This window comes from Heterocephalus glaber, unplaced genomic scaffold, assembly GCF_053883595.1.
Source record: "Heterocephalus glaber isolate CG9 unplaced genomic scaffold, H.glaber_assembly_v1.0 deba00001481, whole genome shotgun sequence".
NCBI lineage: Eukaryota > Metazoa > Chordata > Mammalia > Rodentia > Bathyergidae > Heterocephalus > Heterocephalus glaber.
This window is the reverse complement of record NW_028258317.1, coordinates 30335538-30363494: the sequence shown is the minus strand read 5'-3', so window position 1 is coordinate 30363494 and position 27957 is coordinate 30335538. Positions and strand designations below refer to the sequence as shown.

The window sequence follows — 27957 nt, the reverse complement described above, 5'->3', positions numbered from 1 at the left end:
GTTGGTAGTTTCTCTTTCAGTGAAGAAGCTTTTTAATATGATGAGATCCCAGTTGTTGATTCTTTGTGCTAGCTCCCATGCTACTGAAGATTTGTTCATAAAGTCTTTTCCTATGCCAATGTCATCAAGAGTTCTACCTAACTTATCTTCCAGCAAGTTTAGTGTTTCTGACTTAATATTTAGATCTTTAATCCACTTCAATCTACATACCTAGAAGATCAAAAAAACTCAGTCAAAAGTCTGCTAGACCTAATTGACAGATTCAGTAGAGTAGCTGGATAGAAGGTCAGCACTTTTTAAATTTTGAAGCACGGTCTAGGTAAGTTGCTAAGTTGTTCAGGATGTCAAGCTTGCTATCCTCCTCTCGCAGCCTCATAGACTGTTGAAATTATAGGCATGAGCTACCGTGCCTGGTTAGCTTTATTTTACTTTTTAAATTTTATTTCCAAAGCTCTCACAAGCATGTATATCACAGAAATATGAGACGAAGGGTAAAGGGACAGTAGAAGTCAAACTCCATTTTGCCAAAGGTAGCTGTAATGAATACCTGAAATGTTGAGTATTTGTTCTTTTTCTTTAGTCAGCTGAGATTTCACACCAGATTGTTACATGGAAAACTGGAATGTGATGGTGGCAGAGTAAATGTTTTTCATCACATGTTTGCTGTTAGTCATCTTTGTTATGCTGAACCAAGGCATTTGCTTAAAAGTCTTTGCTTTCTTTTGACACTAGTGCCAAATTTATTATAATCTTTCATGTCTCTGTTGAGAAAATAGTGAAATAAATATTTTTTATAAATGTGTTATCATAAAATATTAGTTATTAATATTAAGCCTTTTCACCTTACAGGGGAACATTGAAACTCAGAAAAATTAAGAAAAAAATTTCTGTGTTTACATAATTTATAGTACTGTCATGAGATTTATGATATGGACTTGTTTTTATATATGTATCCAAGTTTTGTTTCTAGTATATGATGAATTCCAAGTACAAACCATGCCTTCGTTTTTTTCTCATCCTGCATTCTTTTTTTTATCAGAGTGTCTTGTTCTTAGTTGGTGCTGAGTAATTGCTTTTTGACTGACTAAATGGTAGGTATAAACCTGCCTTTTAACTCTTCTTTGTCATGAACTTTCTAAATCTCATTTAGTATTTTATTATTTTCTTTTCCTACAAAAGTGCTAAAGATGGTGTATTTGAGAAATACTTTGATGAATAATAAAGATTTAGAGATCTGAAGTAGTGTGCTGTCCATTTTAATTTTTATGTATTCTGGGCATAGACAATATATTTTAGAATGGTCAAAATAAGAAAGATGAAATATATAAAGGTATATGGACTAGATTAGTTAAATAGTTTTATTACATATTTACATAAATGACAGGACCTCTAGCATTTAATGAAATTATCTTAGCAATCATTATAAAGCAAATTAGCTGAAGATTGCTTGGAGAAAATGAGAACACTAGGTGTTTCTTTAAATTATTATATCATTGCTCTGCTTCTTTTTTACAATTGTCTAGTTAAAGTGTAGCTCTCAATTTGTTAGTATACTTGAGTGTGATGTTTTTGAAGATTTTACAGTTGGTTTTTCTATAAGTAGTTTTATATATTTTGTTGTTCTACAAATAACTGAATGATTACAGAGTAATTTTGTAAAGCAGCACTGTAGTTTTTAATACTATTTTGTCTGAGGTTCACTTAAAAAAGTTTTATATTTATGGAGCCCGGTTTTTATATGTGAAGGTCAATGCATAATGCATCCTCCTTTTTAATCCTCTGGATTTTTTTTTTATAGCTTGATGAAGTATGACATACTTCAGCCTCCCCCTCCTTCCTGTACCTCTTTCCCTACCAGTTTTTTTCTGTTCCTTTTGGCATCTGGACTTCTTTCTCTGCCAAATGAGTCAGATAGAGAGGAAATGTTTAACCCACATTTTTCATCTTGGCTGGGAAAAGAACCGTGATACAATCGCCCTTATTCTGCATTCAATTAAAAAAGTCCAAAATGATTGCTTTTACCATGAACACACTGCACAAGATCAATACTTATTTTATTTTATTTTTATTATTATTATTTTTTGGTACCGGGGATCGAACTCGGGTCCTTGGCTTGTGAGGCAGGCGGCAGAATCACTGAGCTAAATCCCCGGCCCATTGATACTTATTTTAGAAATTTTTCCAAAAGAAAAATATTTAGTGTGTGTGTATTATTTTATTAATACTAATATCTAGTCTCTTTTCATAATGCATTTCATTTTACAAACATAAATAATATTGTAGGATTAAGAGTGAAGAGGAAAAAATAAGTTTTTTTTAAGAGAAGGGAATATGTGAGCAGACTTATAGTGAAAATGAATTGTTTGTAGTCTGGTGTAGAATAGCTGCTATTTAATGTTTATTGTAAATCAACATTTAACACTAATAAAAATATTTAATGTAATGATATAGACACTGTTTGAATCTGTTAGATTTTATAGATGTTGATACCATGGCTTAGAGAGGTTAATTCATTCAGTTCCACACTGCTAATTAGTGATGGAAGTGAACTTGAATCCTCTGGTAGTCTCATCTGAGTTTCATCACTGTAATCCCTACAGCGTGTTTCTTTGGGGGATAGGTATTTATCGTTAATGTAATTCTCAGTACTACCTTAGCAAATGTACAAATAGCTTAGCTTCACTAAATTAATTATTTTTTTCAACTGTCAATGCTTAGGAAGCAGAATGTGTTGGGGGTGCAGCAACTGTTGGTTCCTGGTGGTAGTTGTGGTGCTCTCAGAGGAAGTGGTGAGACACAGGCTGTCTATGCTCTCTGCCACAGTGCAGGTCAAAAAGTAGATCATTCAGATCTAACTTATCCTTGGGGGTTGTATCCTTTACCAAAAACTAGGTGTTAAATAAACCATATAACTTAGCAATATGCCGTAAAAGTGAAGATATAACATTATAAAATCTACTCATAATGTGAACTGCTCAAAAATTGTGGTCCCAATTCAAAAATGGGCATCTGAAATGAACAGATATATCTCAGACAAAGAAGTAAAAGCAGCAAATAAACATATGAAAAAATGCTCAACATCACTGGTCTTTCAAGAGATGCAGATGAAAACAACACTGAGATTCCACCTCACCCCACAGAGAATGGCTGCTATCAAGAAATCGACCAGTAACAAATGCTGGCTGGGGTGTGAGGAGAAAGGAACCCTTCTCCATTGTTGGTTCGAGTGCAGACTGGTGCAACCACTGTGGAAGTCAGTATGGAGATACCTCAAAGAACTAGGACTAGAGGTCCCATTTGACTCAGCTATTCTCCTGCTGGGTATCTTCCCAAAAGAATTAAAAGAATCATACCACAGTGATATATGTGCACCTATGTTCATAGCAGCATAATTCATGATGGCTAAAACTTGGAAACAGCCCAAGTGTCCATCAACTGGAAACTGGATAAAGAAGATGTGGGTTTTTTTTTTTTTTATAAAATGGAGTACTACTTAGCCATAAAGAAGAGAAACTAGAGACATTTATAGCTAAATCTTTGCATATTGAGGCCATACTCTTAAGTGAAATAAATAGGACATACATGTGTAAATACTGAACAGTTTCTCTAGATTGAGAAACTGAAAGTGTAAATAAGGATTAAAATGATAAAAATGAATAATTGATAATTTGAAATAGGAAGAAAAGGTCCAAAGGGGTAGAGGAAGTGGGAGGGGAAGGGGAAAGAAAAGAAGGAAAAGGAAAAATTATGAGAAAAGGAAAAAAATGGAAACAAAGTCTTTGTAAATAGGGAAGGGTGAAGGGGGTGAAGGGAGCACGGGGAATGGGGAAAAAATAAGAACCAAGATGCATCATGTACAGGTACAAGTCCCCAGTGATAAATGTGAATGTATTATATACTTAAAATATTCCAATAAAAGAATTTAAGCAAAAAAACCCTTGTGGTCCAAGCTCTTTGATATGCTCATCAGCTAGCATGTACATTTATTAAACAATGTATTGTATATATTATGATAATTCAGTACCACACTTCACCATCACAAATTGGACTTAAAATGGGTTTGTTTGCTTAATTAAATAGTAAACATTAAATGGGCAATGATTTTATTACATATACAGAACACTGTGTATGTTTTGGCCTTAGAACATTGGACCAATATGTATGATAATTTGAATAGCTCAGATCCTTTGATAAAACTCCCGGCATCTTTGAATAGCTTCTTTTCCTCCAAATAAATTTTTCTGTAGCAAAGGAAGTCATTAATATGATTCCCTTAGACCTTAAAGCCCCCTCAAAGTACTGTAGTTTGTCTACTTGAGAGTTTATTTAGTTGAATCATAGCAATAACATAAGAAAAATGCACAGAATCCCATTGTCTTAGATGTTATGCTAAGGACTTTGTGCATATCGTTTTGTTTGATTATAATAGCAACTCTATGACATAAGTCACTATTTTAGAGGTTAAGGAACCACAGAAAATTAGGAAAATAAAATAACGTGCCCTTCTAAGGTCACATTGATGAAGGCAGAATGTGAACCCATGTATTTAGCCACTGAAATGATGGCCTTTCCTCTCAAGGAACTGCTTAAGGATATTATAGAGATTTGACGGAGTATAAATAGTTGCTTCAAGAGAGGACCTGGTGCATTGGCTTAAACTAGTCATCTGTTCCAAAGTTGAAAGGTGAATCTCTCTCATCTGTTTGTTGAGTACAGGCATACCATATTTGATGTATTTCTGTAGTATATGCACTATACAAATATATTAAAAATATAGTGCATATAGTAGAGGTGATAAGTGTCTCTGAAGAGGAATTAGGACATATCTGCTATGTTAAGGTTGTAGTCAAATCATAGATTAATATCTGCTTCTTCTTTCTCCTATATCTAGTCTTTCTTTTGATGAGAAGAATTGGCTTCATTTTGATTTAACAGCAGAGATAAAAGAAAAGACTTTGGTGTTTTTGCCACTGTTATGTTATCCATATTTAAAGAATCAAAAAGCACACATCCAAGGAGCATTACCTTGGAAAGAGAGCTAATGATATATAATGAAAGAAAATGGGGATTTTTAAAATCATGGAGACCTAGGATGACCTCTTAGCATTGACAATTTTTAGTAATATAGTTTACTTCACTTCTTTGAACCTCAGTTTATTTTTCTGAAAAATGAAGATGATACAAAATACCTCTAGAGTTTAAAAAAATATAATGCAGGTAAACCCATGGGACTGACAGACACAAAACACAGGGGAAGAGTTTTTCATTTCGTCTTTGCCTTATTTCTGCTTTGTTAATTTTACCTAGTCTCCTTTTCTTTTTGTTCTATTTTTTCTGCACTCAAGTTTCCCTCAAGCTCTAGGGCTCCATATGTGTATATTGTTGCATCATCAATGTATAAAGGGGACACTGATTCACTTATGTGGTGATATAAATGTTTCATCTTTACAAATTTTACAAGGAAAGCCTGGATGCTGGTGAATTAGTCAAAAATAAGCATTTAATTCAAAGATTTAATTTAGACCCGGGCATTGAAAATGTACACTTTCACCTTTGTCGGTAATTTCATCCTGCCAAGAGCTGGCAAGTGGAAGAATTTAGAGCTTGTGATGGTGATGGACTAATCAAGCAAAAAGTACAAAGGGAATCGTCTTTAACACTGTACTACGTTACAAATGTTTAAATGTATTATAATTTATTACCATTCTTATAGCTCATGTTTATATAGTGCAAAATTCCTCATATTATTTTATGATGATGTGTTTTATGTGTGTGTGTATAACTGATTAAACACATTTACTTTAAGGAGACACTATGTATGAGAAAACATTGATTTGGAGACTGTTATAGTTTAGATATCAAATGTCCCCTAAAAGTCTCATGTGTTTGAGGCGGGGCTTTTGGGAAATAATTGTATTGTGAGAGCACTATAGTCATTAGTGGATTAATCCATTGATGAATTCATAGCTGAATATGTTCTTAGGAGGTGGGGCCTGGTCAGAAGCAGTGGGTCACTGGGGGAGTAACTTGGAAGGATGTATTCTTGTCCCTGGTGTTTCGAGATTCTCATTTCTCTCTCTGTCTCTCTCTCTCTCTCTCTCTGTGTCTCTGTGTCTCTGTCCTTCTCTGTGTTTCTGTCTGTCTTTCCCTCCCCCTTCCCTCCTCCTTGGGTTGGCATGCTTTTCCTACATCTTGTTTTCCCTCCAGCCAGCCAGTGGTGAACTGGATCCTCTGAAACCATGAACCAAAATAAACCTCTCTTTCTCAGATGCTGGATATTTTGTCTCAGCAACAGGAAAATGACTAATACAGAAACTCTAAGGGTGATATAAGTAACTAGGTACATTTGAAAGCTAGATTTCATCAACAGCTAGCTTGTCACTGTCATTCTGTAAATGTCTCTCATTGCCTAGGCAGTCAGCAGCAGTGTGTACTTCTAAAGTTGATGTGGTGTCAAATCTGTCAGGTGGGGTAGGCTCCAGGAGGGAGAGAGGGAGACATCAGATTAGAAAGTGTTCATACCAACCAGAGTTCCTCATCATGCTGCCCTACCTCTCCTGACCCTGCATTTCTCCAGAAAGTCTCTTTTTCTCTTGTTTTTGCATAGCTCAAGTGGAATAATTTCTACTGAATTGCATGAGTCTGTTCAGGAGACTAGTCTGGCAGTTAGGTCTCTCTATTGGAGTTCTAGATTTTGCAATCAGTTTAATACCTTTCTTTCTTTCTTTCTTTCTTTCTTTTTTTTTTTTTTTTTTACAGGGGATTGAACTCGGGACCTTGAGCTTGTGAGGCAGGTGGTGGAACCACTGAGCTAAATCCCTGGCAGTTTAATACATTTCAATATATACTTTTCTTGGAGTTATGGTTTAGTCTCAGACCCTTTAAAGTTAAAAAATCCTTCATTGCCTTTTAAGAATTTACCTTTTTCTGCATAATTTTTCAGGAAATGACCAGTCATCAATTTGTGTTAGGGAGCAAAAGGGTAAATAAATGGATTTTGGAACCACCTTCAGTGATGGAATAAGATACTTAGGAGGACATGAAGAAGTGAGGAGGTTCAGGAGGGGTGAAGCCTTGAAAATGTTCCATTACTCTTGTCTCAGGTCTACCCTTCTTAGTCATTTTGGTGGCCATTTTGACAATGAGAAATATGTGATGATAAACTTAGTCTTTTATTTGGAAAGTGGAAGCTATAAGGGTAGGTATCTCATATACAGTAAGAGTCACATGTAAGGGGTATGAAACTATGCTTGCTATTCTGTAAGAGCTTAACAAATATTGGCTATTTACTATTAATATTAATTTTGATTCTAAAATTCTATTAAACCCTTCCTTGGTATTTCCAAATAATAGTCAATGACTAAACAAATATGGTTTGTGGTTCTTCTAGGGTCCAAACATCATATTAGAAAGCTCTTCCAAGTCAGTATTTCTCTCTAGGACATAATTGAGAACATCTACTTGAAATGTATCTAACTCAAAAGAAACCATATTAACTAACATATAGGGATCAAGAGGCAGCGATTTTTAAACAAATGAAACCAAATTTAATGAAATTTCCCAAACAATGTATTCCCACATTTGAAAAATTGTTGTAGTCTAAGTGAAATGCCTGTAGAGTTTAGGAAAAGTTCTTTCCTGTCCTGTCTTAATACAAACCTCCATGGCATTAACCAAAGAAACACAGCCCTTCAATCTGAGCGTATGCTGCACAGGTGCTTTCCTCTGCCTTCAGAACTCCTCCCTCACACTGCTTCCTCCATGTCACCCTCCCAGTGACCATCTGCTCTGACACCAGCCGGAGCACAAAGACCAATTTTTAGCAGCAGGACAGAAATACTAAAGCCTAGAGTATTTCTCCAGAAGCATTGCTTCTTGTCGTCAGGTAATACATACTTCACTGGACTGTGATGAAGGAGGCAAAATAATGACTGTTAAATGCTTTATACACTGACCAGCCTATAAACACTGAATAACCAGTAGTTATTATTACTTTTTTCTCAAAATATTTTATCTAGCCTCTCAGCAATCATGAAAGTCAGTCTTACCTAGACTCCGTGGCTAGGAGGACTTGAAGAAAGGTGATCTGAAAATTAAAACACATTTTCTTTTCTCCCCAACCAAAAGAGGAATCATTGTTCAGAAATATCCAGATTGTACATATCAGTTAACCAGACGATTGCTAAATTTACACTTTACTTTTATGCATTAGAAAACGTTTTAAAAAATTGTGTGCATATACACATACATAATGGGCACGTACACACTTAAGTGCTCATGCATGAATATACCTTCTATAGTATTTTGCTTATCTGTTCTTTCCTATAACTTCCTCTGTAACTCTGTGCGGTACATTTTGTGGTATTGTATTTTGTGATTAAAAGAAAAGGAAACTCAGAAAAGCAACCTGGCTTGCAGTTGACTTGGGATAGAGCTGGGGTTTTCTGACCCCCTCCCAGTTTTTTATCCTCTCTACTGCCTGATGACTGTGGAAGTGAAATCCACTAGAATTTGGCTGCCAAAAAAGTTCCAGCTGAAAGGGAATCAAAGGAGAAAAGTGTTTGAAAGCAGCATGGCTGAAATCCAGTTAAAAGCTGAAATCCTGTTGCACAATTTCTCCTTAATTGACAATAGAAATTGCTGTCACTGCCCGTCTATAGCCACTTTGCAAACAGCGGGGATGCTAGCAAGTGCTCTCAGTGGATGCTTCCATGGGGAGCAGTGATTGGTTTGGCTGGATTCTGCTGTAGCAGTTTTCTGGCAGTGAAGAGCCTGTAGTCAGATAATTGGAGGCGGTAATCATATTTTAATAACCACCTCAGGCTTTTGACACCTAATTCCTTGGCACTGTCTAGGGAAGCTACTTCATATTACTTGTCAGGTCAATCTGCTTGTCTAATTTTGCTGGGAAATCTCGTACTGTCAAAGCACTCACAGTGCTGGGATCCAGTGTGTACCCAGCAAAGTGCTCAAGGAAGGATCTGATCAATAGCAAAATGAGATTTTAAAATGTATCCCCATTTTTGCATCTTTTTTTCTGTGGTTCAGTGGTGCTAGATATCAGGATGTGGTCCTGAGTTAATGACTCCAGGAAACACTTGGATGCACATACTGTCTACTTGGCTTTCTTGAACCTCACATAGACTGGCTTCATCCTGTTTCAGAGTCCATACCATTGTATTTTCCGCTCCACTTCCTGTGCAGGCCTTCTTCTGGTTTGTGGGCTGTGCACTTCATTTTCTTCCTTTGAGGGGCGCACTGATCTGAGTGTGAAAAAGACTTCCTGTGGCTTCTACTACCTATTATTATCCAATCTCAGTCGCAAGGTTTCTTTCCCTATGATTTAAACCTGAAGTAACTCTTTTCCAATATGTCCGTAGCTTTCTCTTTCAACTCACCCAACTAAGCAAGAGTTAGGCTTTTTCCAAAACTTGATTTTGTAATACTTTTATTCCCATGGACTTATGTTTATAAAACACATATAAATATGTTAAACTTGGTATTGGTTTGAAGATTTCACAAACCCCAGATAACTTGATAGTTTGTAGGCCTTTGTGAAAGGGCTTGCTTAAAATGTCTGCAAATCTGCTTGAATTTCCTCTGAAAGCAGTTATATACAATGCCACTTAAAACAAATTCTCTGAATTTGCAGTTGGCAGCTTCCTGCTCAGACTCTGGAGGGCCAATAAGTCATGGGGATTAGTTCTTCATTTGGCAAATGCGAGTGCTCCATCTTCAGGGGTGGCGAGCCTATGGCACACGTGCTGCAGCGGGCTGTTTGTTATCATTGAAAACTCTAAAAGGTTCACCATCACTGAGTCAAGGTAAATACTACTTAAGAAGACCCTACATTTCAGGGAAGTCTGGGAATTTTTGTGTAGAGCCATAAAATGATTCCTTTATATCAGTTACCAAAGTGAATTTTTTCTCCCCCGGGAATTATATTATACACACAATGAAACATCCCAGGGATTTTATTTTCAGCCTGTATATACCATATGTTAATCACATCAACAGTGGTGGGGAAGTTTTTAATGACAGTTTAGATCTTGTGAAACATCCTTTGACATTTCACTAGCCATAGTCTGTAATAAAAGTCTACTTTAGTCTGGGGTTAAATGATATCTATGGTTGTCTCAACATGGTGGGGACCCTGTTGGCCAGATAAAGGAAATGCTTTATTTTTATTTCAGACTTTCCTATAAACTTATATTGTGACCTGAATTGAAAGACTTACTGCCTCTCTGACTTAAAATTGCAAATTTTAATAGCTTTCCCAACCAAGAAATAAACATGATCATTTTATTACTTTTCCCAGTGCTCTTGAAATTATTAGGTTGGCCTGGCAGCTTCCTGAGGGCATGAACTATGCCTCTCTGATTCCGTGACTGTTTTATCTGCAGGGCCCTCATAGTCTCTAAAGCAGAGTAGGTACTTTATGACAAGAGTAAATGAGTGCATGAATGAGAAATAGAAACAAGGTTACATTTTAGTAGAATTAACCACGTATTTTTAGAGTAAGGTTAAAAAACAACAGTAGTAACACATTGTAAAAGGAGATGGATGGACAAATATGCTTTACACTTCTCAGAATGAACTCAGCTTTTATCATTTCATGTAGGTTTTTGACTGCAAGAGCATTGAGAAATCCCTACGATTGAATATTTTTGAATCTTTAAGGCAAGCTAAAGGCCTAGGCTACTCTTGTGGACATCAGTGTTCCCACATAGCTCCTTCCATGAAGAAAATCATGGTCTTGTTGTCTTTTCATCAGAATTCCCAGAAATTGGCTGCCTGCCTGGTTTGTCCTAGAACATTAGTCAGCCCAGAAATCCTACATTTATTTTTTCAGTTCAAAAAGTGAATGCTGCCATTCTCCCATCCCCTTTATTGGCAAATCCTGTGTTAACCTGAATTTCTGCAACACAAAAATGAAGTGACTAGTCTTTTGGGGGGTTCTCTCCTCTCATGTTGTTGTATGAGCAACTAAATCTCTAGACCACAAGACGCCATGTGGTCAGTTTTCCTCATGCTGCCCTTTAACTTTTGTTGTTGTTATTTAGACAGGCTCTTGGTATGGAGTTCAGGGAGGCCTTGAACTCAATGTAGCCCAGGCTGGCCTTCAACTTGTGACAATCCTCCTGCCTCAGCCTCCAGAGTGCTCGATTAAGGTGTGTGCCACCAGGCCTGGGTACGACCTTTTATTCTGATGCTTAGCAATCATGATTATTATCTTCTACAGCCCACGTTTTGAATGAAAATTAATTTAAAATCCTGAGCCACTGAGTATAGGTAAATGCAACCTCTAGTTAACTCATTTGGGTGGCCACACACAGGAACATAAAAGCATAATAGATCTAAAACGTATTTACATTGCCTTTCCGTAGGCTTCATGGTCTATTCATATGGAATTCTTATAAAAGTTGCAGGTAACTTCATTTAGGGCATGGTGTTGACAAATTGTCATTCATTTACTTTTTCCCTTACATTCATTTCTTCTCAGTACCCCTAATGAACATCTTCATTGACATTAGAAGTGTAAAGAGAAAAGCCAGACGGAAATATGAACTCCATAAGAGGACAAGTGAAATTATCAGAAACATTTTCTAGGACACCATCCTGTGGGGACTTGAGTGTTTACTGCCTTCTGGGTTTGTCAGTAAAGGTGCCACATAAGCCCGAATATAAACAAGAAGGAGTTTGATCAATCAGGATGAAGCAGGTTATTCTGTGGTAATGAATAATCTCAAAATCTCAGTGGTTTAAAAAACAAATGATATTTCTCACTAATGGCTCATGTCTATCTGAGGTCTGCAGGGACCCACTCTGTAAAGTCACTTAAAAACTCAAGCTGCTAGCCATCTTTTGGTCACTATATCATTAAAAGACAAAAAGCTTTGAAGAATCTTGTATTATAATTTATATCTGGTCTGGAAGTAAACACATCCTTTTTCTTAACAATGGACTGGTCATAACTAGACTCAGGGCCCCACCAGACTAGAATTGGAAAATAACTGAAACGTTCAGCAAATAGCACCACTCATGGGTGTAGGCTCTTGGTCTAGAACTCTTTCCCAAGCCTCCAATTTGTGGAACTCAGAAACAACAATTCAGATATCTAAAGACATCTTTTCCTTTACAAGCCAAAAGAAAGGACAACAAATAAGTTAGCTCAGTTTTCTTCATAGTTTAAATCTGAAAATGACTTGTGTGTTTATAAGGAAGTGAGGCTTGAGTTCCATGAGTGAAAAAGCAAAGATCTTTAAAAAGTATATAATCAGGATAAATATGGTGGTACACACATGGAATCTCTGCTCTCAAGTAGATGAGGACAGGAGGATTCCAAGTTGTAACCCAGACTGGGCAACTTGGTGACTTAGCAGCACCCTCTCTCTTTCTAAAAAAAAAAGCTGGACCCATAGTGTAGCTTAAAGGTCCTGGGTTCATTGTGGAAATCAGTATGGAGATATCTCCAAAAACTAGGATTAGAGGTCCCATTTAACCCTGTTAGTTTTAGCTATTCCTCTGTTGGGTATCTTCCCAAAAGAATTAAAAGAATCATACCACAGTGATATATGTGCACCCACGTTTATAGTGGCACAGTTTGTAATAGCTAAAACTTGGAAACAGCCCAATTGCCCATAACTGGAGACTGGATAGAGAAGATGTGTTTTTTTTAAAAAATAAAATGGAGTACTACTCAGCCATAAAGTGAGAAACTAGAGACATTTATAGCTAAATTGATGCACATTGAGGCCATACTCTTAAGTGAAATAAATAGGACACACATGTGTAAATACCGAATAGTTTCTCTGCTGTGAGGAACTGAAAGTGTAAATAAGGATCAAAATGTATAATAGATAATGTGAAATAGAAAGAAAAGGTCCAAAGGGGAAGGAGAAATGGGTGGGGTAAGGGAAAGGAATAAATATGAGAAAAGGAAAAAAATGGAAACAAAGTCTTTGTAAATAGAGAGGAGCGGAGGGGTTGAAGGGAGGGCAGGGGAATGGGGAAAAAATAAGAACCAAGATGTATCATGTACGGTGCAAATTCCCAATGATGAATGTCATATCATATACCTAAAATGTACCAATAAAATTGATGAATTAAAAAAAATGGTCCTGTGTTCAATCCTTAACACTCTAAAAGAAAAAGAAAGTATATAATCAAGACTATTGGCCACAAACTTGGAGCATTTATTAATACATATCTGGAAGTATGTTTAAAATGCATTATCAAGCCTGCTAGCTTCAAAAATTCATCTGTTAATATCATCTAACTATGACTACATAAGGAGTACTGTGTTTAAAAGAGTAATCCATTTGGAAACAAAAATTAAGAATTATAGGGCCAGAGATTTAGCTCAGTGGTTCCACCACCTGTCTCGAAAGCACAAGGCCCTGAGTTAGATCCCTGGTACCAAAAAAAAAAAAAATTGTAAGAATTGTGTAATACTATTTTGTATTGTATTTAGAAATTAGATATGTTTATCTCTTTCAACCCTTGCAAGGTATGTGACCATGATTATTTCCACTCTGCATACCTCAATTTTCTCTGTTTAAGAGGTGGGATAGTAGCACCTACTCCCTTTATTGTTGTTGGAGGGATAGAATTTATTTATATATGTAAAATGTTTGGCTTTGTGGTGACATTTAGTAAGTACTCAAAACTATTTGTTATTATTATCTTTATCATTGTGATCCTGTGTGACACACTCATCATTTAGAGCTCCATAAAGTACTCATGAATTAAGTGAAGGTGATTTCTTTACTAGAGAGTGAATTTCACAAGAGTTCTTTGGAGCCTCTAGATACTTACCATAGAAGTTATGAGTGAAACAAGCCCATGAAGGTATGTCTCCAGTGGGACCCCATATTTCTATATCTTTTCTTTTTCTCATTTTTAAAGCTTGTTCAGCCATCACTATTACCATCCCCAGAGAATAAAAATACACTGTATCCCTATTAGTGCAGTGAATAAATTTCTCTTTGTTCATTTGTGTGATCATTATTTGTGATACATCAACTTTATTTGAGTAAAAACTGTCTGGCTATTCTGACTCTTCCATTTTGATGCTGTAGGCTTATCTAATACATACCTTTGTATAATCATACTTTTTTTCCCTCTAGTGGATCCTAATACAAGCTGACAAAAAGAAGTTTTCAAAAATATCCTTACTTGTGCAATTAAAGACCCCATCTTCTGGGAAAAAAAAGATATCTTTACTGCATGTAGGTCACCAATCCCAAAACCTTTTTGGGCATAGCTTGACTTGGAGGGTTAGTTTGTGGTCTATGTGAAGTAAATTTAGTGTGGCATCATATTTGGGTTTGGGACTGGCTCTGCTGTGATGCTCATTCTCTCTTCTTTTAGAGCTGGGGCTGTCACTTGTGGCATTAGAGTCCTTGTGTGACTCTAAACACCCTTAGTTTGAGAGTCATCCTGGATTTGAGATAGTTTCATTTGTGCTTCTTGGATATGTCTTTGGCTATAAAGTCTCCCCTATGAGTGAAGATATTCTCTAATTTCAAGTTTTGGTGTTAGAAGCAGATAAGTGTCTGAGTTGGCTCTGCCACTACCAGTTGTGTGACATTGTGCAATTTCTTGGCCTCTCTCAGATTTAATTTCCTTATTTGAACAGTGTTGTTGTTCATTATTTGAACAGGGAAAAGGTATTGGACTTGAGAGAAGATTAAGAGATAATATTGGTAGACATTGTTGATGAATTGGGTGAGGCAGAGGGAGGGGGCACAGATGACTACCAGGTTTCTATCTCAGGCAACTGGGTGGTGAAGGGGAGATAAGAGAAGTGATGTATGTGTGTGTGTGTGTGTGTGTGAGACAGAGAAAGAAGCGGAGATTAAAAGAGACCAATTTTGGACATGTGATTTTGAGGTGTATTTTGGAGAATGTGGAAATGCCGAGAGAGAGAGAGAGAGAGAGAGAGAGAGAGAGAGAATCTGTTGTTTTGGGAAACACAAAAGGGCTGTGAGGTTATGAAGGCCCAGTAGTTGGAGGACTCCATGAATTTGAAGAGCAAGTGTACATAGGGATCTTGACAACACCAGAGGAAAGGATACTGGGTCATAAAGTGGAATATTTTAAGTTATGACTTTGAGTGTGGAGCAATTCTTGATGATGAAAAACTTCAACATGTATCCCTGACAGTGTGGAGCAGTATAACTTGAATAAGGGTAAGATTTGTTACTGTGCATTTAGGTCAAGGAGCAGTAGGTTGAGGGTGCTGAGTGGATTGCATGCAAATTTTCTAGTGTAGTGGCAGAGGTTGGCCATGAGGGGAGAACAGGACCATTATGTCTGGAAGAATGTGACCAGGAGGTAAATAGGTTTAGAAATACAGATGTATACATGGTGATGTAGGCAGGTTGCACAATAACCAGTGTGAAAGTATGGTGGCTCCAAAGTGGCATTAATGAGTCAATATATGGTCATCCCTACCTCAGTTCCAAGGTAGGTGAACTATGCAGTATCATGTGGGGAGAAGCTATTGAGCATATGGGAGGTATTTCTCTTACATAAAGGAATGAATTATCTAAGTCTATGGTATAGTAGTTTATGGACAAGAAACTAAAGAGAAGAAAGACAGAACATTAAGGGGTTAAGGACAGGAGAAGTTAATTGACTTTCTTTTGCTAAATGAGGATTTCAGGAATGGAATCCCTAATTGGAATTTGTTGACCACAGGTATTCCAAAGATGGAGTCTTTTGATGTCAAAAGATGTCTGAGGGTCTGAGTTGGGATCCTGTCCCATGGTGTGTGGGTGGGCTTGCTGTGTGAGGACTAGGCCATGAGGAATCTGAATGTGGGCTCTTCCTGGATGCACAGTGGAGGGGTCAGACCTGTTCTTCTTGGGTGGTTCCATGATGTCTTGAGTGGCCATACAAAGGATAACATTCATTTAATATCTCATTTCTCACTTTACAATAAACCTGAAAACTGGACCCAATAATAACAATAAAATAGATAAAATATCTGCTTTTTTTCCATCCATGAAATTGTGAAGATTCAACACAATCATTTGAGAGAAAGCACTTTAACAACTGTAATGCTAAATCTTACTGTTACCCCAATCTTTGATGTATTTCTCTTGTGCTTGTCAGTGTTTTTTAACACAGATATAGGGCTTCCCTTTAGTACAGCCAGTGTTGGCACCTGGGCAGTTTTTCCTTTATGATTATGTGGTGTTGATGTGGACTGGCACCTTTCCCTGGATTTCGAGCACCTCCCTCAGCAGCTTTCTAGACAGAAGTATCTTCGGTCTTTCTATTACAAAGCCCAGACTTCCATCCAGGCCACACACCAGGTTTCTCTTTCCAGTTGTAAGGGTGCTTCCAGCTGCTGACTTGTTTGTAGAGCTGAGCTGACAGACTGTGCCTTGAGAAGTATGCCAGCTCCCCTGGATGATTCAGCAGGAAGAAATCCACTCTGAGAATTGCAATTTTTTAGTTTCTTGAAGAGAGGCAGATAGGATTCTAATCAAGAAATAGGAATTTCTTTGTTAATACTCCTTGCAATTTAACTGAGACTCTGCTTGAGCTTTTAGATGTTATATTTTCTTGGAAGGGGAAAGGAAGCTTCTGTGATGGAATAGAATTAACTTTGTTCTGTCACTTTTCTTATTAGAAGTGATTTCTTTTCCTTTCATGGCTTGGGACATGGAGACTGTTCTGCAGAAGCTGCATCACTCAGTGTGATTGGATGTGCACTATTGTTTAGTTCAGTACAGCTATTAATACATTTACACATTATTTTCAATAAAATGTGATTCAGACTGGGAGAAAAAAGCCTATGCTATATGTTCTCATTGCTCACGTGGTTTGCACCATTTTGTGATAGATTCTCCTTCTACTCAGAATATATTTGCACTCCCTAACTCTTTACTCCAAGCATAAAGTCCCCCCTTTTGGCTTCAGGTAGAAACCCTGTGCAAGGAGCACACCTTGGACACAGACATTTTTCAACTATCATTGATTTTCTTTGAGGCTTTAAATGCTTTCCTGAAAGGCTGATTATCTCCACTGTCTTCTTCCTGTACTAGCTCTTATTGAAATTTCTCTAGCTGTTGGGTTTTACTCCTTTGAATATGCTTTACACATCTAGAATTGGTGCCATCTGGGTGAAGAGCTGACACCTAGTAGGTAAACACTAACTTGTTTGAAATTCTGGTTCAATTTACATTTTCTGCCTCTCTAATACTATTTTTCTGGCTTCTTGAGAATTTCCCAAATGTTATGCTTATATTTTATCATGTCATTCCAAACTCCATGGGGCATCCTTATAAAAGCATAATGATTTAGGAGGAAAGGATTTTTTAGATAGCCTCCTTCTCCAATACCAGCTTCTGTTAGAAAATTCCCAATTGCCAAAAATAAACATCTTTAAATTCATGCTCCTTTTCTTTTCAAGTATTCAAATATGACCGTTATTTGTGGAATTGCAAGGGTCTAATATCCAGATGGAGATTCACATGGTTTTTCCTACCCTTAGAAAACAGAGCTGGAAGAGTTCTATCTTTTGTTCAGGAGACTGGACTTAATCATTGTCATCTCAGGCCTCAGTGCTGCTGCCAAGATTGTTGGGGTCACACGGAGGGTGGGGTGTCAAATAAATGAAACTTTATAAAACATGAACAGAAATGAGTCATATAAACAACTTTCTTGGTTTCCCTTACCCAGCTCAGCACCAAAATGTGTTCTTGTTATTACAGAGTGCTGATTTAAAAGGAATAGAAAAAGGATGAACACACACACACACACACACACACACACACACACACACTCAGAGCTATGTGTCTGGGAAGGATGTAGAGACCTAAGCCATGAAGGCAGGACAAACCATCCTTAAGATATGCAGGCTGCAGTGGTTAGCACAATGCTGGCCACAGAGCAGGTGTTCATAAATGCCTTGTTGAACTCTGTTTTGTAAGAATATAATTATACAAGAAGACCCCAAAATGTCTTCATACTTTAAAAGAACTTTTTTTTGGTCCATATTGAACAGTTAATCATATACTGAGGACATATGCTTTGGGGGCTCTTTTTTTTTTAAATTTAAAGAAAAAATTTATTGAAGATCTGAAAAACAATTCCTAAATGATTGACTTTTCCAGAAAACTGTAGCTACACAATGCATTGCGTCTATCATGTTAAAACATGCATTAGACACAAATACAAAAACCATGAAACAATTCACCATTCTTCAACAATTCAAGCAAAGATAAAATGCCTAAGGAACAACATGAATGACTTGCAAAGGATGGGTTCTTTAAGCACCGTTTTAAAAAAAAAAGCACAAATGGATGAGTGTGTTCAGTTATATACACTGAATTGGACCTTTGGCACTAGGAATCAGAGCATTTTCTCAGATAGCATTAACATGTATTATAAAAATGCGTTGTGTCAAAGGAATAGAACCACCAGCATTCAAAAGCAGCTTTGTCAACTAGGCAATAAAACACTACACCATGTCTCTTTGTTGTCCATCATTGAATACACTGGTAGCAACTTTGAAATGAAAAGAAAAAAGAAAAAAGGAGTTGTAACCCCTTTTATTTTCTTTGTTTAAAATCAAAACAAACATCAACTCTCTTGTACACTAACATCTTCAAAGTGCATCATTTGTACAAGAGAAGGACTAGGAACAAAACATGTTGACAGAGATCCAAACACGGGTGAGAGCGCCTCACACCGCTTTCCGATGGTACTCAGGAGGGGCCACTTCATAATCACTGTCACTAAACAAAGTTGCTGAATTCTTCGTCAGATACTTGAGGAAATCATAAAGATAATTCAGTAATAAAGCAAGGCTCTTTTCATCCAGAGGTGTGTAGGCCAACATAGCTCCAATTCGTACAAATAATCTCAGTGGAGTGGTGCTCCGTACACCTGCGACCTGGGTGCATCAGGGTGATCGGCAAGGATCTCAGTGTACTGTGGTCTCTCAAATTTGTAGAGGAGCTGAGTGCCCAGCATCACATTGAAGTATTCTTTTATCCCTGCTACAACCTCATTAACAGCATACTCCTTATTATCCGTGTTTCCTCGACATTTCTTATAATTTGCATAGTCCTCTAGAATGGAATCTTCTTGGCAGGAAGGTAAAAGAGCTGTTTCTGTCTGTTAATTAAGTCCCAGTCATAAACAAGCCACGGTTTTAGCTCTTCAGGGATCTTTACTTTAACTTCAACTCTGTTCATAAATGTTTCTTCATTTTCAACAGTAGGATCTACCCGGGCCCTCTTCTTCCGAGGAGGCTGAGGTGTCTCACTGGTACTGCCACCATCTCCATTACCAGGGTTTTTTCGTTTGTTCTTTTTTGTTTTCACTTCAACAGTTTTCTGCTGCAGACCAGATGTCTTCTTTCCTGGAGCAGCCCCTCTCATTTTTCTCTCTGCATATTGCTCCTGATTGGCTTTTTGAAGTTCTCGTTGTTTCTGTAGATTGGTGTCCACATATTTGAGTACTCTGCTTTCTGGAACCCATTCGTCCCAATTTTTATTCCAACCACTGTAATATATAAAGTATTTTACTTGTTTGTCCTTTATGGCAACCTTTACACACTTTGCTTCATAAAGAAGAGGCCCATGAAAACACAGTACTCGTTCACCCTCCTGGAACTTGGGCTTCGGGTCCCGCTTGGGCGCCATTTATAAGTGATTCGCCGCCTCCTCCCACTACCCTGACTACCGCCCCCTACTCTGTACTCACGTCAGACGCGCCGCAGTCAGGCACAGCCGCTCTACATCCTGGGCCCGATTTGCTAGCGCCCGAAGTGGGGGCTCTTTCTTGTTGGCAGCTGGATATATCATCAGATGTTCATTTACACACTCCTGTAATAAAAGCAAGGGGAATGGGTTGCTTCTGCTCATTGCATGTTACTTTTCCTTTTCTAGGCTTTTTCAGACTCCTCTTTTAAATTTTCTCTTTCTTGTATAAAAGTAACGGGGTGGGGGAAAGGTAGGGTACCCAAAATTATAACCCCACTTCTGCTTCTGTCGTGTAGCTCCCTAAGTAATGTTTTCACTCTGTACTTCTTTGACATAATAACGAGCAAACCCATGGTAATGAAGGAATAGTAGGAATATTATGACTCTATACTGAATTTCTGAAGCACAGACTCTTTTTCTCAAATTAACCACCATAGTTGAGAATTACTAATTAGTGACACAAGTTGTACACTGAAAAATTCTGTTAAAAGTGTTCCAGTAATTTTACCAAAGAAATCCTAGGACAATGATTATATATGACTGTGTACATACTGGGAAGCACATATTCTAGTACCTAGGTCCCTCAGATTTAGTGGTAATAGATTCTCATCCATTTTATAAAACCAAATGAACACTCTTGTCTTGAACATAGTTAGAAAGCAAGATCAAGATCAGTTGTAATTTATGAAGATGTAAGAATATAAACCCATTTGTTATTGCCAAGTAATTGGAGTGGGCTATGGGAGGGAGATCCATTATTTGCATTCATGTTTTAGGTGAGAGTGGGAGTTAGTAGTTCCGTGTGGGAGAAACTAGATTTCACTGATTAATTGATTGATTCATTTATAGTAATTGATGGAATGACTGCTCTTTCAGACACTGAATCTAGCCATGCGGACACAAAGATGACATGGGTACTACTCTCTAATGCCAATAGTCTTTGGGAGAAGACATATAAAAAGGAATAGTACATAATACCCTTTGTTCAGCTGAGATATGTAGGAAGGTCTAAGTACAATGAAGTAGTCAATTTCACTTGAGAGAAAGGCAGTAATCAGGGAAGAGTTTCCAGGGAAAGTGATGCTTGGGTCTATGAATGTGTATTTTTCAGGGAGGTAAGGAAGGATAAGAGAATCCTAGGCAAATGGAAGATGGTACATGATGGCACAGTACATGAAAGAAACTACAATCAGGCCGAGCTGAAGCATTGAGTACATGACAAAATTCTAGCCATGACAGTTGTGTATAACAAATATCTGCCTCTGGTGCACAGAAATCAGTGTTAAGCTTCTTCAGAACAGTTGATATATCCTTATAAGCTAAGATACACATCAAAGGATTGCATAAAATTAATTATTACTTACGTAAGTGACCTAACAGCTATTTTTGTCCTGATTTTGCCTGACTCAAAGGAATTGAATTTGGGAGGATGCAGACCTAGAGAAGCTGAAGGTCATGTGACATATGGGCCTTGAAAGCAGAGCCAATATATAGGAACAGTAGGCAGAAGGAAGATTAGGTCCTGGTGGCATGATTCAAGCTACTGGATTATACCATATCTAGCATGTCTATCTAGACTCTTTAGTTACAAGAGTTAAGTCAGGTGGAATTTTTTGCTTCAGTCAGTTGTCAATTTGATCTTTTTGTTGGTCAATTGCAATTTAACAAATATGTTTGGCCTTTTCATTTTACAGTTTAGGAGAGTAACACTCAGTATAGCAAAATGACCACCATCAAAAAAGTAGTTAAAAATTGAGACTGGAAGTTGGGTGCAGTGACACACAACTAAAATCCTGGAGAACTGAGATGGGAGGATTGGAAGTTTGAGACTAGCCTGGAAAACATAGCAACTCTCATGATGGGAGATTGGAGGGAAGAAAGAGAAAGGGAGAGGGAGATTTGAACCTGTCTCTTGACTCAGAGGCCAATATTAAAAGTATTGAGGATTTTTAAAACATCTGAATTGTCAGCCTAAATATATAAGTACCTAGAAATCTATTTTTCAGTAGCCATATATTTGGCAATGTGATTCGAATTAGTTTACGAATGGCATTTCTAAGCAATAATGTAGAACACTGAATCAAGAGTCTGACATTCTGGGTGCATGGCCCAATTGTGCCTCTCATCTTTATGTCTTTGGGCATTCTCTCTGGAACTTAGTTTGTTCCTCAAATATGGATATTTGTACATCTTCAGCAATGGCTAAGACTCTAGACAAAGGTATGGTCAATTTTCAATCAGTCGTGGATTTTACACACTACTACGTAAGAATTTCAAAAGGAAAATTTCCTTTTGAATATCATTTTTGATATTATTGGGTTCAGCTGTACAAATATTTACTGAAGACAATTCTGGGCTAGGTGTTAAAATGTGAATAATTATTTCTACTCAGTACTGCTTTTTTGCTTTTGTATTCTTCAATGCAGTTTGCTATTATTTGATAATGCATTGAGTAATACCTTTTATTCCAGAAAATGTGGGATTCTAAGCATGAGCAGTGCTAACTGGAGTTTGGGGCTGTGACTTTGCATGAGTGTGAGAAGCTGTGCTCTGTGTGTTCAGCAGTCAGGAGAAAGGGTAGGGCACAGTCCTAAGCCATGCAGGTGTTCTAGAAACCAAATATGTGCATAGAAGCACATTTTATCTAAACAGAATTGGTTTTGGATTGTTAGTCTTCAGAAGATCTCTACTGTCCATTCAGAGTGGTGGTCTCTGGGAATAAAAACCTGCTAATATTTTTTTTCTGAATGACATAATAAACATTTAATTGCTTCATATTTTTGTTTTTATTCTTCTTTAGTACATGTTTACAGTACATGATTACATTCCTTATGGGAAGTTGGTACATGTACATAACGCCTCTTAATTTTTTTATTCCCTCTTTCTCCCTCCCCTCTCCATCTCTTGTCCTCTTCCCATTTGAACAAAATCTGTCTCTTTACTTCCTATTATCTATATTTTATTTTGTTTTATTCATATTTTGTGTTTCTCATATGAAAGTTCTCTCTCCAAGGATTGGCCCATATAGTGATTATTTATAGCAAAGCTTACATAAGTATTATTAGATAATGAATTCTCAGTTAAATTTCCTTTGGACTGTGTTCAAGTGATGTATTAAGTTCCAAAGTAGCAAAATTGTAGGAGCATATGATAATCTAATTTGTAAGATTCATATACACCATACAGATGCTCCATGGATTTATAATTTTGGTTAACCAGTAAAAGTGGCGGGATTTGTCACCAATTAACTACTCTATTGCTTTGGCAAAGTTATTTAAGCTCTGTAGATTTCCATTTTTTCATTGTTAAATTGGAAGTAACATTCTTAAATTATCTCATAGGAATTGAAAGGTGACACTACGTATGAAAATCTTAATGAGAATAGAAAACATGACTATGAAAGTTCATGCTAATACAAAACAATTGACATTGGAAGTTAATCTTATTACAAACCATTCCATTTTTGTATAATATTAATTTTTCTACATCTATATGGGCTCCTCTGTCTTACTGAAACATTATATTATCTTTTTATTAATTTCTGCAACACTAATACTGCCTTTATCTTTCATAAAGGAACTTATGCAATATTTGCCTGATAGTTCAGTCAAATGAGTACAAAGAAATAGCTATGCTCTTGAATATAGCTAGTTTCAATAATTTTTCCTACCAAGAAAATTATCACTTCCCTACAATGAACTATTAATTGTTAGGGCAATATTTTCACTATTCAAAAAGCTGTCTGAATATGTGTGAAACCATTACTTAAACTCTGCAAAATATTTCTAAGAATATTTGTGTGTCTAGTCTGGGAAAGTATGCAAAAGTTAGCAAAAATCCCCTAGCATTTTCACATTAAGTCATGTGTGTTTAATATACACCACCTCAAAGAGGAACGTTACCACCCAGCACTGTGCAGTGAGGGCAGAACACAGGGAGATTTCTAAGAATGTATGGGTGTAATTTTCTGTTAACTGAAGATGATTGACAGTTCGTGGAAATGTACCTCCAAAAGAAACTGCTTGCAACACCCTGAGTTTTATTTGGTATGAGGAAAACTCCTTGTTGACCCATTTAACTTCCAGAAACCCACTATTATCCACCCTAAGGATATTTTAGGCAAAAATCTTTATTTATTTTGTGGTGTGTGTGTGTTAATCCCATGTTCCTTTGGCTGTTTTTAAGATTATAAAAAGGAAGAAGTTTTGTTTCATTTTATGTACTTGGGCAGTAAGCAACTATATTGTAAAAATAGTATTCCCGACTAAGAAAGAGGACTTAGAAGCAAAAGCCAAGCTGTATTTATTTTAAGTGTAGAACTTGGTTTAAGGGTATGAAATTTTCCCTAAATCAAGTTTTTTCTTTCTTTTTTTTGTTATCAAAACCAGGGATCAAACTCAGGTCCTTGTGCTTGCATGGCAGGCAGTGGAACCACTGAGCTAAATCCCTGGTCTTAAATCAAGTTTTGATGAAGGGGCTGTGAGAGTGAGAAGAAAAAAAAAAGAAGCCTTTGGAGATGTATTTGGGCTCTCTGGGATAAACAGTACACTAGAAGTGAATTTCAGTCATCATATGTTTATGTCCTTTGGCTTTCTAGTTAGAATCTTGATCCATACTAACAGTCTCAGTATGCTGCTCATGCAGATGTTTCTGTTGAGAACTGAAAGCTGGGGGTACAGTGGGATGGGAAATGAGTTTGTTGTGACCATTCTGCTTCTTTTGGACTTCACTGGGTGTGACTAGAGTAGAAAAAGGACTTGGACACTCAGCAATTGGAATTTTGGAAGATTTCTTAGAAGAAAGAATCCTTCATGGGATTTGAAAGGAGCCAGTCAGGAATGACAAGTTCCAAAGTTATTTCTTAAAACCATAACCTCAAGTTATGAGCATTTGGGTCTTATTTGGTAGGATGAGGGTGGGAAGATGCAGCCTATCTGTAGTTTCATTCCTGTCACAGGCTTGCATGTGTGTGTAGCTATTTCCCCTGCAAAGGAAGCAAAGGAAGCAGGAGCAGTGTCTTGATACCCTCTGGGACAAGCTCCACCCATGGACAAACAGCCACAGCAGAGGAGGAAGAACCTAAGGGACTACTACTCACCTGAAATAAGGGAGTAGGGGTGAGAAGGAATACCTCTTTGTACTGAATATATTCCAGAAATGCCTCCATTTCATTGTCTGGGAGTGTCTGCGCATGGGGGACCTAAGCATTTCAAAGGAGGATCTGCTTAGACCTCTGCAGTGCTTAGAGGGAGAGGGCAGGGAGCAGTGGTGATCTTTTTCTTCTAAGTAGTTTGTGTCTTTTTCTTTTTTAATGTTAGCCATGTGTGATAGAAAAGCCAAATTCTGGAACTCTCAGATTGCATAGATTTGAGTTTCTTTTTTGAACATAGCAAAATAAAGATAATATGCTCTCTCAGTATAGCACAGAACAAGGCTAATAGAAGTATAATGTGAGCCACATATTTAATTTAAAATTTTTAACAGCCATATTGCAAAAGTAAAAAGAAAAGATAAAATTAGTGAATATTTAAAATATATACCATGCTACATATATGTAGTAAAGTGGTTTTTATAGTGAGACAAATTAATATATCCATTATTTCATATAGGTACCCATTTTTTCTCCTGTTAGCAAGAGTAGCTATAATCTATTCATTTACCAAAAATCCTGAATACAATACACTAACTAGCTCTAATGTCATACATTAGGTCTTTAGACTTTTTCACCATACAATGAATCTTCAAATTATGGATTTCTGCATTTTGAATAGTTCTCAAGTATCTTAATGGCTTTTAAATTCTTATCTGCAGACCAATTCTTTTCCATGTCACAGTCCATATGTTTAAGCTTTTCCCACCAAACTCTTTCTTCAGTGGGTTTAACTGCTCCAAATCTTTCAATAACACTCCTTCCACTCCACTATGACTTCAGTTTCACAGTCCTGGTCCCTTTCAACTCAACATGTTCTTATTTACCTCTGCCCTTCTTAAGTATGGTGTCTTGAACTGTTTGTGTTTCACATTTGACATGAATGTAAGGTTAAATGGGGCAGTTATCTTCTTCAGCCTACACCATACTTCTGTTAATGCAGACTACAGTTTCTGTATTTGCTTGCTTTCAACTTTAAAAAAAAATTTGGTAGCCACAGTCACTTGACTCATATCGAACAGATCACTAACTGAAATGCCTATTTTGTCTCTTCCTGTACATACTTGATTAACTTTAGTTTGCACCTTCTGAAATGCCTATCATTTTGAAGAAAAAAAAGGAAAGAAAGAAAGAAGGAAAAGAAAATCTGGTTTTGATTCTTTATTTTCTGAGGCAGTTAAGCCTTTCCTTACCACAGCCAACATGTAAAGTCCTACTACATTCATTTTGAGCAGGAAGAGTAAAGGTACTTGAAGAATCTTAGCAAACTGCGTCTTAAACTTTAGTCAACAGCAGCTCCACTGGATATCATGTTAAAATGCAAAATAATTACACAGTAATTCCAGGGGAGGGTCCAAGAGTTTACATTTCTAACAAGCTCCTGTGGATTTTGTCTCTTGGTATTGCCAATTAAACCCAGAGCCTTTGCACTGAGTTACATCCCCAGCCCTTTAAAATTTATCATCATCATTATTATTGTTATTATTTTGAGATGGGTTCTTGCTAAATTGCTATTTCCCAGGCTTGGTTTGAGGTTGTGATGGTCTTGCCTCAGTCTCCCAGAGTGCTGGGATTATAGGTATCTGCGGATTATATTTTGAGTAACAAATTCTAATACTACCCAAAAAGTTTTCTTATAATTGTTTTTGTCATTATTATTTTGAATGTTCATTTCTTTGCTCTGTAAACTTGCTCTAATGTCCTTCAAAATCTTGGCTGGGGTTTACTGACCCAGGGTTCTGAGACTCATGTCCTTAAAGAAAGCAGCTGTGTAAACCTTCTTTGGGCTTTTCCCCCATGACTTGGTAAAATGAAGAATGCTAATGAACAGTGCTAATTTTCACCGAGTTTGTTTGGATCTCCAGAGAGAGCAGGAAAAAACTACAACTGTGGACGCCATATCAGGGAGACAGAGACTGCTAATACCAAGTACCTGACAAGGTCTGAAAAATATTTTTCTAATTGGACTTATATGAGATTTCATTTTCATTTTCTTTAGTTCTGATTTGTTCATTTAGTCAGAATTAAAAGAAATCAATGCACAGCATTCACCTGATAGAGGATTTCATTTATAGGAAGGAGGTGGAAAGAGGGTAGGCATGTTTCTGCTCCAGCCAAGAAAGCGATTTGTGAAGGGTTTGGGGCTCATTTACAATGTTGTACCTTCAGGTGCAGACTTGAAGTGGGGTAGAAGTGTTTGTTTGCTTTTACAGAATAGAAAATTACTCCAGATTTTCTTACTCTTCTCTTGATTTCTTTTTACAAATTTTAATACTTTTTATTTATCAATTGTAATGTATTCAAATATTTTAAAATATTAACAAATATAAGATAAACCTATATTAAATAGAAAATTATGCAAACAGATACACTAGTGTAGCATCAACTCAACAAAAAAAGCTGAAATTATATTAACTTGACACTACCTGATTTGTACTTCAAAGTAAACAATCTTCTCTTGATTTCTTTACCACCCTAGGTCTATATTCCTCTTAGATGCTCCTATCCCCTCTCCCCTGCTAGAGCACTTTCTTATGTTCATCTAACCTCATATTGCATTTGACATATTTCTTTGAAAAACTGTACAGTTTGTCAAAGTGTCTTTGTAGTCATCCAGATACCTCTCACATAATGCCTTTGATGTGGTTTCTGTACAGTCATACAGGGCAGCATTGCTTTATGGAAATGAGTTTGACTGAATCTGCCTATTCACCAAAGCAGGGCTGACAGAAAGTAGGAAAGGCCATGGACCCCACACATGTAGTTCTGAAAGGAGCTCTTTGAGGTGTCGTGTGCTCTCAACAACATCCTAGAGATACTGCTGAATGAAGAACCACTGAAGTCATGAAACACTAGGGAATCCCACTTTGTCTGGCTCTGGGGAGTCAGATGCAGTTAGCCCTGTTTGTCTGTGCAAAAAGTGGGTTTCCCTCAATGTGCTGGTAATGTTGCAAGAACAGACTTTCCCTTCCCTGGCTCTCTAGAGTAAAACGGCTGCCAAAGTATTTTGGAACAGAATCTTAAAAATGTTCTGACTACTGGAAGACAGTAACAAGGGTCTTTTGATATTTTCCAAGTCCA

At 37.1% G+C, this 27957-nt stretch overlaps 1 protein-coding gene and 1 pseudogene across 2 annotated transcripts in view; one reads left to right on the top strand and one right to left on the bottom strand.

Moving 5' to 3' along the window:
- The window catches only part of LOC147825878 (uncharacterized), a 180356-nt gene that overhangs the window by 60025 nt on the left and 92374 nt on the right, over nt 1-27957 (top strand). The gene's annotated exons all lie outside the window — the stretch shown is intronic.
- Nucleotides 18689-19682, bottom strand: LOC101701776 (mortality factor 4-like protein 1 pseudogene; annotated as a pseudogene).